The sequence below is a fragment of the Neopsephotus bourkii genome, unplaced genomic scaffold (assembly GCF_033783945.1).
Source record: "Neopsephotus bourkii isolate Nb327-2 ecotype Australia unplaced genomic scaffold, CSIRO-AGI_Nbou_v1 NB_838, whole genome shotgun sequence".
Lineage (NCBI taxonomy): Eukaryota > Metazoa > Chordata > Aves > Psittaciformes > Psittacidae > Neopsephotus > Neopsephotus bourkii.
This window is the reverse complement of record NW_026901334.1, coordinates 2215368-2228266: the sequence shown is the minus strand read 5'-3', so window position 1 is coordinate 2228266 and position 12899 is coordinate 2215368. Positions and strand designations below refer to the sequence as shown.

Here is a 12899-nt window from a genome sequence, read left to right as displayed (position 1 = left end):
TCCCCAGGGCTCATGCATCGTCCCTGCAGGGTTTGTACCAGCCTGGACCTCGCAGGACCAGAGCATGCGGCTTCTGCCACGTGTAGCCACAGGAGGGTGCAGTGTCACCAGGCTGCTGAGCATCAGGGACTGGGTGCTGGTGCTGTGCTCATCCCAGGGGTGAGTGAGGATGCAGGGGAGGCACAGGGACAGGATTTCAAGTGTCTTCTCATCTCTTCATCCTAGAAAGATGAAGCAACTCGTTGGCTTGATGTTGGATATGAATTGCAGTGACAATTGCTTGTGAAACCCTTTTTTCAGGCAGAGTCCAATACCCTCTTTTTTTCTGTGAGTATCCTGTCCCTTTACCTCTCCCTGTTTTTGAGGCTCTTGTGCAGGTTTGGGAAGGTGTGCACAGCTCTGAGGTGGCTCCATCACCCCCTCAGAGACAGGTTGAGACTGGAGTAAGACCCAGTTTTTGAGCTGGCCTAGTACAAGTTTAACAGGGTCCTCAGAGCAGGACTGGTCTTGGGTACCAGGCTGCAGGGTTGGCCCAAGGCACACGGATTGTGTATCCTTGTGTGTCAGGAGTCTCTAACACTGTATTTAGCATCCAGGAGAGACTGGAGACTCTGCCCATCAGGGAAAAGCAAGTTTCTTTGGAAAGGGAAGGGGACAGGTAGCAATGAACAGGGAAGCAGGGAAGATGGGCACCTGTATCTCAGTCCCTCCTCATTTTGCCCTGAGCGTGTTTGGAGACAAGCATCAGCAGATGCTTGTATGCATGTATCAGCAGCTGCCCCTGGTATGGCTCTGGGCCATGCTTTGAGCAATTAGCTTTTCCCTGGCCAGAAGCAGCAGCATTCAGTTAACCCCCAAATACTTTGTATGTGTGTGCTTTGGGGGCTCAGACAATGGCCAGCAGGGCTGGGGGAGGAAGGAAACCGCTCTTTCCACCCAGCCAGGGAATCGGCCAGAAATCCAGCCCAGCAATTCCAGCCCCTTTGAACTCAGTTTTCAAATGGAGAGCCAGGCCTTTCCAGTCTAAATGCCTGTAAGGAAGAGTGTATGTGTTGGGATGCTCCAAGGGATGGGGGCTGTGAGCTCCCACCATTAGCATCTCCTTCTGGGAGCAAAGGATGTTTTCCCTTGTCTTTTCAGGGCTATTAGGGTGAGCACATCTACCAGGCAGTACCAAATACTTGATCAAGAGAGTCTCAGGAGGTCCCTCCTGGGCATCTCCTGCTCAGGTCACTCTGCTGCTCCATCCAAGGAGCAGAGTTCAAAGGGCTTCAATAAAGGTTTACACAGATTTATGGAAGAAGATGAATTTTGGCTGTTAAATGCAAAGATAGAGCTTCTGGCTTGGGTTCAGCCCTGCACTTAGTCTCTTGATAGCAGTAGATGTAAGAGGATATACCACAAAAAGCACCACAGCTTCATGCTTTATTCTTAATCACTTTTCTGAGGCATGCCATGGCCAGCATTGGGGTAGGATGTTGGGCTGGGACAAAAAGCCTTTGTGGCTTTTTCTGTCTCCATTCCCGTCTAATGGTCAGATGGTTACAGACCAGTGCTGGGTCAGCCTGGGTGGCACCCAGGACCATTACCAAGAGCCCTGGCTGCTCAGGCCTGCCCAAGGGCTGGATCTTGTGGATTTGGCAACGTACCGACCTAGAAGGGCCAGGGCAGGACACAGAGTCTGGAGGAGCTGCTTGTCCTGCAGACGTGGCACCCACACCACAGGGCTACAAACCCCCTGCCTGCCTCATAGAGCCCCTTCTTGCCATCTCTCCTGGGCAGAGGAGTCTCATAGTCAAGCAGTGTGGTCTCAGACTCAGCTTACATCTTCCCCCAGGAGCATTTCACTTCTTTACTCTCCATTCAGATCTTTTCAAAGGCTCCTTGAATGTGGTTTTGGGATCCTTCTGTCCCCAGAGATGGGCTCAAGTTGGAGGACCACTGCCTGGTCCTGCCATCCTTTCCCTGTGTCCTGCCCCAGGGCCCCTCTCTGTATCCAGGGAAAAACTGGGCAGTGCTTGGCACTGTGGAAAGGCCTGTTTTTATAACATTTGCTGAATTTCCAGGTAATTCTCTCTTTAGCAAGGCTTGCATATTCAGCTTTCTAATCTCAAAAGATGACTTCAGAAGAAAGAAGGAAATGAGCTCTTGCCCTTTACTATTGCTTATTGTTTTATATGTCCTGAGAGGGCTTTGTTTTGAGCATTTTAATGTATTTGCAGTGTTTATTCTTTACTTTGTATTGTCCTCTGTGGGACACTCCATGGTGGCAGCACAACAAGAGAAATTATGGCAGTGCCGGAGCCAGCAGGGCACAAATGATGTAACTGGGGAGGGAACGGACATCTTAAAACATGAGCAAGTTAATGAGGGCTTTTTTAACCTTAAAGCCAATACCTAACACTACTGGGGAGCACAGAGGCTTTTGGTAAGGACATTTCATCAGACAGGCACTGGTGTTTTAAAAGCAGTTTGAAAGCTACGGTTAAAATGAAGGATGGGAGCTGCTGGAGGAGGGGGAACACCCAAATCCCGGCTTGCTTTCTGTGCTTTGTGTGCTGTGTGCCATCATCAGTGACCTCTTTGCCTTATCACGTTCATGTTGGGGTGTCGGATCGGCCCTTGAGCTGGGAACGATCCCTTCCTGCTCCTATGGAGTAAGACTAAGCCGATTAGTTTTATAGCGTTGCAGGCAAGACCTGCCTTCTGCACTGATGTCAGCAGCCAGGGCGGGACTTTTACAGCCCTCTGGCTTTGGGGATTTTTTTTTTCCCTTTTTTTTTTTTTTGGATAATCCTGGCAAAATTCCTGAGCAAAGTTTTTTTCCCCCCCCTTTTTTTTTTTTTTTCTTTATTTGAGCAGCCCCTCTCCATGCTGCCTGCAAGCTGCTCTCTTATTACTGCTCACTTCCTGAAAGGAGGCTTCTTAGCAAAGGCTCTTGCTCCAGCGCTGCCTGGGTCTGACAGAAGAAGGTTATTGAGGAAGGCGACATAAACCCTCAGCCTGGAAACTTTCTGACACGCGCAGGACCGAGGGGGAGAGAGAAGCTTTTGGCTGCTGCTGGGAAAAAGAAGAAGAAGAAGAAAGCTCAAAGAATTAAAAGGGGGGAAAAGAAGAAAGAAGGAAAAACACTCAAAAAGGTAAAACACTCTTTAAAATAATTCTTTCCAGAGAAGCCTCTTTGAGGTTGGAGTGGGGTGGTCTGGGGTGGAGGGAGCGCGAATGTTCTTTGAAATCAGAACCGTCTCCCTGGAGAAGGAATGAGCCCGAAGAGCATTGCATGCTGGAAAAACATTTATGAGAATGAAAACCATGTTCACCCTTCTCCAACATTCAGAGTTTCCATAAAAACGCAGGGTTGTGTTTCAAAGCGTCTGCAGGCAGCAGGAGTCAGGCATCCGCGCTCGCGGCTCCCTCGCCTCCCCCTGTCCCCACACCACTCCGCTTGCTGGGTTGCGTTAAGCCATCCGATCATGTTTGCTGCTCTCAAATACAATTCTCTGTTCCAGAGCTGCCGCGGGCAAAGCTCTCAATTACAGAAAGGAACAGCTCTAATCCCTGCGGCAGAATGAGACGTTCCTCGCCGTCTTCATTCCCGAGAATAAACACATCCTGCGCTCCCTCTTTTGCTGTCTCGCTCCATCTTCAGGAGCTGCCAATGCCTCTTCCCCTCCTGTACAATGTGGTCAGAGGATTATAAACTGTCTGCCCTGAAATAGTTGCAATGTCATTAACTTCGTGGGCATCACCAGGGATTTGGCCCTGTTGCACCAGTCAGGTATTTCTTTGCTTTGATTATGTTTTAAAGGGTTTTTTTTCTTCTTTTCAAAAGATCAATCCCTCAGAACATGTTATTTTAAACATCAAAGTAAATATTAGTGATGGTGCGATGCCAGAAGATTATCTCATTAGAGCTGAAGGAGCTGTGCTATAAATAGAAAGGAGTTTATAAAATAACCTTGGCAAATAGCTTCCAGAGGGGAAGAATCAACCAAGGAGGAAGCATTGGGCCGCACTGGTCAGAGCTGCACTCCAGGGCAGGTACCTGGGGATGTTTCTGGTCAAGCATATGCAGGGATGTAACCTCGGGGGGGGGGGGTTGTTTTCCTGTTTCAGTGCATGCCAAGACCCATATTGGCTGGAGACAGCCACACCAGAGATCTGTTTCTTATTGTGGTCATTAATATTGCTGTTAGCAGAGCTCACGTGGTGACAGCGTGCGATCTAGTGCATGATGGGTGAGAGCAAGAAGGTATTTGAAGTCTTTGTTCATTTCTGGTCCTCCCTGCCCCCCTGTGCTGCACATGGTAGAAGGGGAAATGCTCTGCTGGGTGCCCAGGTAATTCCCCAGCCACCGCAGGGGTGATCCCTCTGCTTTGCTTGCCAGAGCCTTGCCTGGGCTAGCCTGGAATGCCTCCATCAGTGAGGCTTCCTCCAGTTCTTGGGAGGTTGTTCCAGTGTCACAGAGTTTCTCCATATATGGAACACACCGAGTGCTCCAGTTGCTCCGTTCTCAGCTTCCCGTTGTTCCTGCTTCGCCCCACGGCAGCTCCCTCTCCTTCCCTTCTCCTCCTTAGATCCCTAAACCCCCCCAGCGCTCATTGGTGCGTCTCCAGTTGCATTCCCCAAGCAGCTGCTTGTTGGGTGGAATGGGAAAGGTCCTGTCATCTCCTGTAAATCATGCTTTTCCCAGATAAGGCTCAGGGGCTGAACTGTTTCCTTTGGCAGAGGAAGACCCCGATAAGCTGGGGCTGAGTGAGCAGTCGATGGGGTATGAAGCGGAGCCCTAAGGGAAGGTATTGCCTGCTCAACATAAACAGTGTCTGCTCCTTACGGGTGAGGCCTTTTGAACACCAACATGCAAACCTGTAACATGAGTCTGTTATCACTGATGGCTCAAGGCCACCCAGAGGCTGTTACGGGGAGGAGTAAGTGTGCTTATCATCAATTGAAGCCCTGGTCCAGAGACAGCATGGGCTCAGCTGCCCAGAGGAGCAGCTCCATGGAGGGCTTTTCAGCACAGGTTGCATCAGGCCCACCCAGGGGATGGTTCTGTTCGAGCACTTATCTAAAGCTTATCTGAAACCCCTAACTCCAAAACCCACTTTTCTTGCCAAGTTTCCAGCAATTAGTTCATTCGAAGCCAGAAACACCGCAGGATGTGTTTGTCACGTCCTGTCCTGCCTAGATCTCAAGTTAACACAAATGAACTTAAAACAAACAGAATTTGGACCAAATTTGCCAAAGGTTCAGAAACAATTCACTAGTGATTTGGATGAGGTCAGCTCAGATGTGCTAAAGACAAGCAAGTCAAAAAGGTCTGCGCTTGACCCCACCACCATAGGAAATGTTTGCAGGGCGAGTGGTTACAAACATTTCCTGGGAATCAGCAAGCAGGTCGGATCTCATGCCGTGATTGGAGAGTGTGAAACATGGAAAACCACCGGCCGGGATACAGCCTCCTTTTTCAACACAGAGGGAGGTTTTAAAGGTACACCATCAAAGCACATTTTCCTGTCTTGGTTACTGTGACTGCCTTCAACTGAATCCGCAGCCAATTCAAGACCTGGGAGATTCACCACTGAGAAACACTGCCAAAACGTTTTAACTCCATCTGACTTCAGTGGAATAATGTCAGAGGCATGTGTTGAGTGCAGGGTCTCCACACGGCTGCTCCACTGCTGCTACCATCTACCTTCTGCATTCTTCCAGGCTGGGAAAGGAATGCTCAGGGTCTGCCATGTCTGACCATTCAGCATCTTTATGTATCTTTCATCCCAACCCACTGGTATTGCTGTTGTTTCCTACTCTTCCATTGTAGCTTAATTTTTAAAGGGAAAATGAGTTAAATTATATCTATTCCTGTGCAATTCTGCAAATCCTTCTGGATTCCAACATTCATAAATGTTGGTTCCAGCTGAGCTGAACTTCCAGGTGAAATACTGGCTTCCCACTGTGGATTTGTGCCACTGACCTTAACAGGACTAAGACTTCGCCCCAAAGTGGCTTCGGTCAAAGGCACAGTGCAAAAGATGAGCTAAGTCCTGTTGGGGTTAGTGGCTCCTTATTCCCTGGCCATGGATGAAGGCAGCTCCTCCATAGCCAGGCACAAAGAAATGTACTCGGCATCCTTTGGGCTGCAGCTTCCTTGTTGGGAAGCCACACGTACTGTTTCACCCTGCCATCAAATCCAAACCAGCAGGGCCGTATGTTTCCCTGAACAGAGAACCTGCAGGGAGGGCAAAAGGGCCCATAAACTCCCTGCACAGCAGATTTCTCATAGCTTGCTGAAGAGAGCCGGAGCCTGGATGATCTGCAGATCTGTGAGGGCAGGATGGGATCTGCATCATACAGCCCAATGGGGTCTGCATCATACAGCCCAATGGGGTCTGCATCATACAGCCCAATGGGGTCTGCAAGACTTCATCCCACTGCACAGCTCCCTTGGCAAGTTCCTCTGAGTTAAAACGTGTTGGGGTCTTTGGTGCTCACACTGCCTTGCATGAAGGGTGCCCCAGGGTGGTTGCATGATGGGGTCCCCATGCTCTTGCACAGGCTTCCTGCTTGGCTGTCACCAAGTCACTTCTCTGCTTGCCTTGTTTTGCCTTGCTGTGAAATGGAGCTGGGAGCACTCGGCTGCTGGCAGGGAGATGCTGGAGGGAGGTGAAGCTGTGGGGATGGTGGCAGAAGCTAAGGCTGGATTTGTGTTATTGTGCTCTCAGTGCCCTGGGAGGCTGGGTGCTTCCTGCACCTCTGCAGCAGGGAGTCCTGGAGGCACCCAGCCAAGCAGGCAGAGCAGACCAGGACGAGCCACCCCTCGGGCCAGCCAGGGTTCCTCTTCCTTTCTCTGTGTCCCCATGATGCAGCCTCCCCTGAAAGGACGTGTTTCTGATTTACTGGGAGGACAGCGTGGTCCAAACTGACTTTGTTCCTGTAGGGTCCTGCTAACAGCTCACTGTGCTTCCTCCAAGGCACATCTCTCTGTAAGCTCCTGAGATAATCTGGGGTTTGTGATCCAAACCTCATCTCATATCAAGGTTATTGCTGTTCTGAGAGTGGGGTGGGACCAGAGGTCCCCTTGAGTCCCTTTTATCCTCAATTATACTTTGATTCAGCCTGGCAGGACCAAATCAGCAATGGGTATGGAGCCAGGCAATGCTGTAGACCCCATCCCCTGTGCAGCTCTGTGCTGTTGCTGGATGCAGCATTAAACACTGCTATGCCTGGGGATGCTGTGCTGTGGTGGTGCTAGAAGGAGCTGCTGATCTCTGTGCTCACTGCAGGCCCCACGGTGCTTCTCACAGCCCTTGTGGGTAACAGGAGTCACCTGAGATGCTCTTTCTGTTAAGGCTCAGTGGGGTTCTCTTACTTCTCCAGCTTCAGCATAAGACACTGTGTTGTACCATGGATGCAGGTGGTGTGGCAGGCGATGAGAGGGGCTTTAGTGGGGCTCTGCTCTCCATCATAGCGCTTCCAGTGTAATGATCAGACACTTCTTTGTTGGAGGGTCCCAGCATGGATACAGCACTGTGGGTGTATAGGGTATGGTCCTGCCTGGAGGCCAGGTTGAGGAAGGAGTCACATTTAGGGTGCCACACTTGGTGTGGGAGCTGTGGCAGGTCCCTGTAAGCTGTTCACTGTGTAAAACTGGCACTGCCTGAACTGGAACAAAAAGCACATCCCTTTCTCAGACCCGATCCCTCCCAGAGAACACCGGTGGTGGTTCTGCAGGTGAGCAGATCTCGGTGCTGGCACAGGAAGGTGTTTGTCTTTATGCAGCCCCAGGGCTGGGCGCCTTGTGTTGCTGTGTTGTGTAAGCACGAAGACTGCTGGAGGGCTGGTGCTGGAGCCAGCTCCCCCGGGATGCAGATGGCAGCGCCTGCTTCCCGCCTGCACCGAGGTGCGAGATGTGCGTGCTCCTGGCCTTTCCCAGCGCCTGGGGCAGTTTCCTGGCATCCAGAGCACTGCAGAGCAATGGGGCTTGCTCTGTGCTGGTGCAGGGGCAGCAGCAGGAGCACAGGGAGGGAGCTGCTTGTGCAGAGACCCAGGAGATGGGGATTCTCTGCTGGCTGCACTGAACCCGGCAGAGAGAAGGGGTAGTTTCACGAAGGCAGAAGGCAGTTAGGCAGACATGGAATATACATTCCAGATACAAAACCAGCCTTTGTGCATGCCATATCCACAGGTATCAGCAGTGTGTGATGGCATGCAGAGCGCGTGTGGGCAGCAAACACAGGTGTGCTGTAGGTAGTATGCATCCTCATAGGGATAACCTGCATCCTCATATGGATAACCTGTATCCTCATACAGATGGCATGTATCGACGTGCACAGCCACGATCTGCATGTGTGTGGTTGACATATGCATAGCTCCATGCACAGTGCATGCGTGTGATTGGTGGGGACACTGTATGGTGGGAGATGCCCCTTCTGTTAATGACTTCTCGGTTGTCTTTTTGACTCTGCTGGTTTGTGCGTGGCTGGAGCCAGCAAGGAGCGTGGTGGCTGGGGGCCAGCAAGTCTGGGTCACGTGGAGCGGCTCCAAACTATTGCATAAGTCCTGTCTGAAAGTGGACCTGCTTGGTGGAGTCATCTCCTTAAAGCAAAAGAAGTCCAAGGCTGGGAGCATTGGGTTCTCGGTAGCCACTTTCCATCTGGCTGATGCTGGCTGGTCCAGCAGCTGGATTTGGGCTCAGCCCTGGGGCTCGCACTGCCCCGTGCAGAACACCCCTCCCTGATGATGAGATGAGCTGGCACTTCTCTCCAGCTTTCCTGTTGAGGACCTCCGAGCATTTTACCACACTTGGAGAAATGCAGTGACCCCAGCTTTCCAGATAGGGCCAGATCCTTATGTAACGGACAGATACGATTTCCAGAAAGCAAAGCAGTCAGAGAGAGGTCAGTGCTCCCAGCTCTCCATTCGCATGCCGTGGGTTGCTTTTGCCCCTTTTGCTGGTGAAATGAATACTCCTGCTGGATTCTGGGGAAGAGCAAGGGGGTAATCCAGTCCTTTCCTTGCTGTGATTGCACTGAATAGACTTGACTGTAAAACAATTCTCGTGTTTTAAAAAGAAAAGCTACTCCCACACAGTACTGGAGTGAGCCCAAACCCCTGGGAAGCTTTGCTTGTACAAAGGGATGGAGGGTGTGCCCGGCTGCAGCACAGCAGGGCCCGTGTGGAGTGCAGCAGCAAGCAGGGAACACAGAGCCAGGGGTCCGAAGGCAGCGAGGGTGTTTGCTGCTCACCCCGGGGCACCAGGGTGCTGGCAGGGGGATGGAGGCCCAGGACCAGACCCTTCGCCTCTAGGGTTCAGACTGGCAGCATCAGTCTGGATTTCCCATGTTGCCTTTGGTTAGGGTTGGATCTTGTTTTAACAGTGCAAAAGCCTCATCTGTCCTCCAGGCAAACACTGAGTTTGACCCTGGAGTGGATGGAAAGGGTGTCTGTAAAGAGCTGCTCTTGGGATGAGATGAAACAGCTCTTACAAGAAAGGGGCTCCAGCGAGTACTGAAGGTCCCCTCGCAGGCAATGAATAAGGAAAAGGCAAAAGCCCTTGTCTGTGCTCCAGCGTGGGCTTGATAACAGGAGCAGCCAGAGGGATGGTGAGAGGATCCTAAAGGGTTTCTGTAGAGCAGTGTAGGCAGGAACCATCCCATGGCTGGAGGCTGCTGTTTTCTGGTGAACAGTGATAACTACGTGTTTCTAATTCCTTGCTTGCTGTGCCCCCAGAGAGGCCAGGCTTGGAGCAGCAAAGCAGACTCGGTTCAAGCTCTTGTTTTCAGTTCTGCAGACCTGTGGCTTTAACCCGTTTTTTGCATGCTGCAGCCAATGCTCCTCGCAGTGAGCTGCGGCTGAGTTAATGCTGATTTGTCTGGGTTTAACCCTTAATGGTACCCCAGAGCTGAGAAATGACTTCCCAGTGGAAGTCCTGGCAGGATGGCTGCAGAGAGACGTCTGCCATCTGCACCTCAGCATGTTTTCAGCTTAGCGGTCCAGCGGAATACTTTGTCGGGAATATCAGGATGGGCTCCTGCTGAAGGGTCTCAGGAAGCAGGAGGTGCAGCGTGGCGGGGGGAGCAGCGCTGATTGCTCTGTCCTCAGGAAGGTGCAGGAACCTGCCTTGGTGGTGACTGCGCAGGCATGGAGCACCCATCACCCCAGCCCATCACCGCAGGGGAGCGCATCAGGCCGGCAGCCCCCCACTGCACTGGGAATGCAGTGCCCGCAGGGAGGGACCTGCCTATTGCCCTACCCCGCTTTGCAGAGTAAAGGTGGTGAGAAGGAGGGATGTAGAAGTGGTGAGAAGTGATTTGGGGGAAGTGCCAAGGAGGTCGGAGTGTCATAGAGTCAGTAGTTCGGGTTAGAAGGGACCTGAAAGTGCATCCGGTGCCAACCCCTTGCTACGGAGCTCCCAGGACCTTTGCTTTTAAGATCTTCTGGCCCCTGATAAAGCAATTTCCCCCATGCTTTTGTGAGCTCTTGCAGGGAGATGGAGACGGAGCTGGTGGTCCAAAGGTGTCTCCTTGCTCTGCAGTCCAGGTACATGGTGTTTTTCTGAGTGTCACCTCAGTGCAGCACCATGAGCTGAAACCAGGGCAGTCCCTGGAGGCCATGCAGAGGAGTTATGCTTACAGCAGCATTTGGGACATAGATTTCAGCCAAGGCTTTACAGCCAAAACCTCTGGTCCTCCATGAAGCAGCAGCAGCAAGAAGGGGGCTGTTCTCCCAGAAAACATGGTGACTTTAGGCTGAGCATCCATGAGCTACAGGCACTGTGAGGTCCACAGTGTGGCTGTGGTGGGCAGCTGTGAGAACAGGAGGTAGGGAAGAGCCCTCTGCAGAGCAGGGGTTCCATAAGAGTGGTGGTGATGCTGCTGCCAAGTGCTTCCCTGTAACACTGGCATGAGCCATAGATCCCAGCATCCTGCAGTGCCCCCCCCCATTTAGCAAGGAACATGATGTTCATGGGGCAAGCTGTGTGTTTGCAGCTCTTCCCCCAGTGATAACTTCAGAACTGGTGGGACACTTTCATGCTGGAGTGGATGAAGAGCAAAATTCCCTTTGTTGTTGTGTGTACAATGGCCATGTAGCTGTGGGGTCTGAAGTGCTGCTCAGCCCATTGGCAGGGTGATGAGGGAGCCAGCACCAATGCTGGCTAAGCTGTGGGCCATGGCATGATGATAACCCCAACATGGTTATGAAGAGCTATGGCCCTTTTTACAGAGGAACAAGAAGTAACCATACGGGCTGGTGACTTTCATCCATTCATTAATGCTGTAGCCAGCAGCACAGGCCAGAAATGCTGTTGAGGGTGAAGCAGTGTGGCCATGGGATGCTCTGCTCTGCTCCCTCTGCACTGCTGTCACTGATCATAGGCACCGCATGTCAGGAAGGTGTCAGTGGAAGGGCTGGGGGCTGCACGGGGGATGCTGCAAGTATTTCCTCCCACTGGGGAAAGCTGGAAGCAGAAATCTATGTTTGTGTTTATTCCTCCCTCTCAAAGAAGGGAAAAGGACACCTGAGCTCATAATTTGCAAAAGTTGGATGAGAAACCTGGAAGCTGCCGGGCCCTGCATCTTTAAAAGCAGTTAAATTCCTTTTCTCTGCACTAGGAGGCACCTTGAACCTTCCTCTTGGCCCTGAGCAGAGCCCATCTGCTTCCTATTACCTTCCCATAAAGCTGCCTCCCCGGCCAAAAAGCCGGGCTTTCAGGGAATTCTGTCTGCAGCCCCGATGTTGAAATTAGTAACAGTTGTCATCTGTTTTTCTTTTTTCTCTTCTCTTTTTGCTTTATTCCAGCTCGAATTCTAACCCCCAGCCCCATGCCCCCCTCCCCATCTTTTCCCCGTGTTTTTCTTGGTGTGGGAAGAGGGGACCTCGAAGCCACCATCGGCTCCGGTGCCACCGGCCCCGTTCCCCTCATCCCGCCGCCTCTTCCCGGCCCACGGGTTCACGCGGCGAAAGCCACCTTGGCGCGGGGAGCGGGAGCGTCAGCCGCTCGCGGGGCGCCAGCCAAGGACAACGAATTCCTCGGGAAGGAGCAAATCGGAAGCAGCCCAAAGCGAGGCAGGCACGAGACCGGAGAGGTCACCCCATGGCCCGCACCTCCCCGCAGCCCCTCCGTCCCCACCGGCGGCATCCCAGTGTCCCACTGGCTCCGATGCGGATGGGGCTCCTTAGGCTTGTCCGGTTGCTGCTGCTCCGGAGGCGAAGTCTGACAAATGAGGTGGTGGAAAAGTTTCTCTGTATTGAAGCTGCAGAGCCCGTGCTCCTCCTCGGAAAGAAGGGGAGGACCGGGTCCTTCTCTTGCGGGACATGAGCTCGCTGGGGTCTCGGAAGTGAAGTGCTGCTGGAAGGGGCCGTGTTTTCCTGGAGGAATCAAAGCTGGGCCCTTCCCCCAGCCTGGCTATGGGAATTCTGCAGCTGTAATTCCTGACTTGTGCTGCTCCTTCCCCCAGGCTGGGGGCTGCGGGGTCCTGGCACCGGCAGCTCCCTCCTGGCCCCTGTTCCGGGGGATGCTGAGGAGCCAGGACTGAAGGGGAAGGGCAGAGGGGACACGGGGGCACCACTCAGTGCTGCTGCAGCTCAGGGTTGCGGAGAGGCAGAGGAAGGACAGGGAATAACGACAGCCTTGAGGGAGCAGATTCGACAGCTGGAAAACAAGAGAAATCCGTAGTGTGAAGCCCAGGAGGGAATACACTTCAGCTGAGCAGCGTTCTGTCCACAGACCTTGGAGCCGTGACAGGATTGCAAAGCTGGAATCTCAAGCTTTAATAGATGCTGAAAAATGCTGACTTAGGAGAGGGCCACAGCATTCCCAGCTTTTGCTTTGCCTTCTCCCTTCTCCAGTTCACTTCCTGCAACCCAGCAGGGATCAGGCACAGAGCAGCCTGCAGCAT

At 52.4% G+C, this 12899-nt stretch overlaps 1 protein-coding gene across 3 annotated transcripts in view; it reads left to right on the top strand.

The window, feature by feature from the left end:
* ADAMTS10 (ADAM metallopeptidase with thrombospondin type 1 motif 10) overlaps positions 1 to 12899 on the top strand; it is a 66469-nt gene that overhangs the window by 11635 nt on the left and 41935 nt on the right. For 2 of the 3 annotated variants that reach the window (XM_061355966.1, XM_061355969.1), the window contains exon 2: positions 2863 to 3140. The gene's annotated coding sequence lies outside the window, so the exon portion shown is untranslated. Of the gene's footprint in view, positions 1 to 2862; positions 3141 to 3966; positions 4042 to 12899 lie in introns of those variants that run through there. The other variant, XM_061355967.1, reaches the window with a different exon arrangement.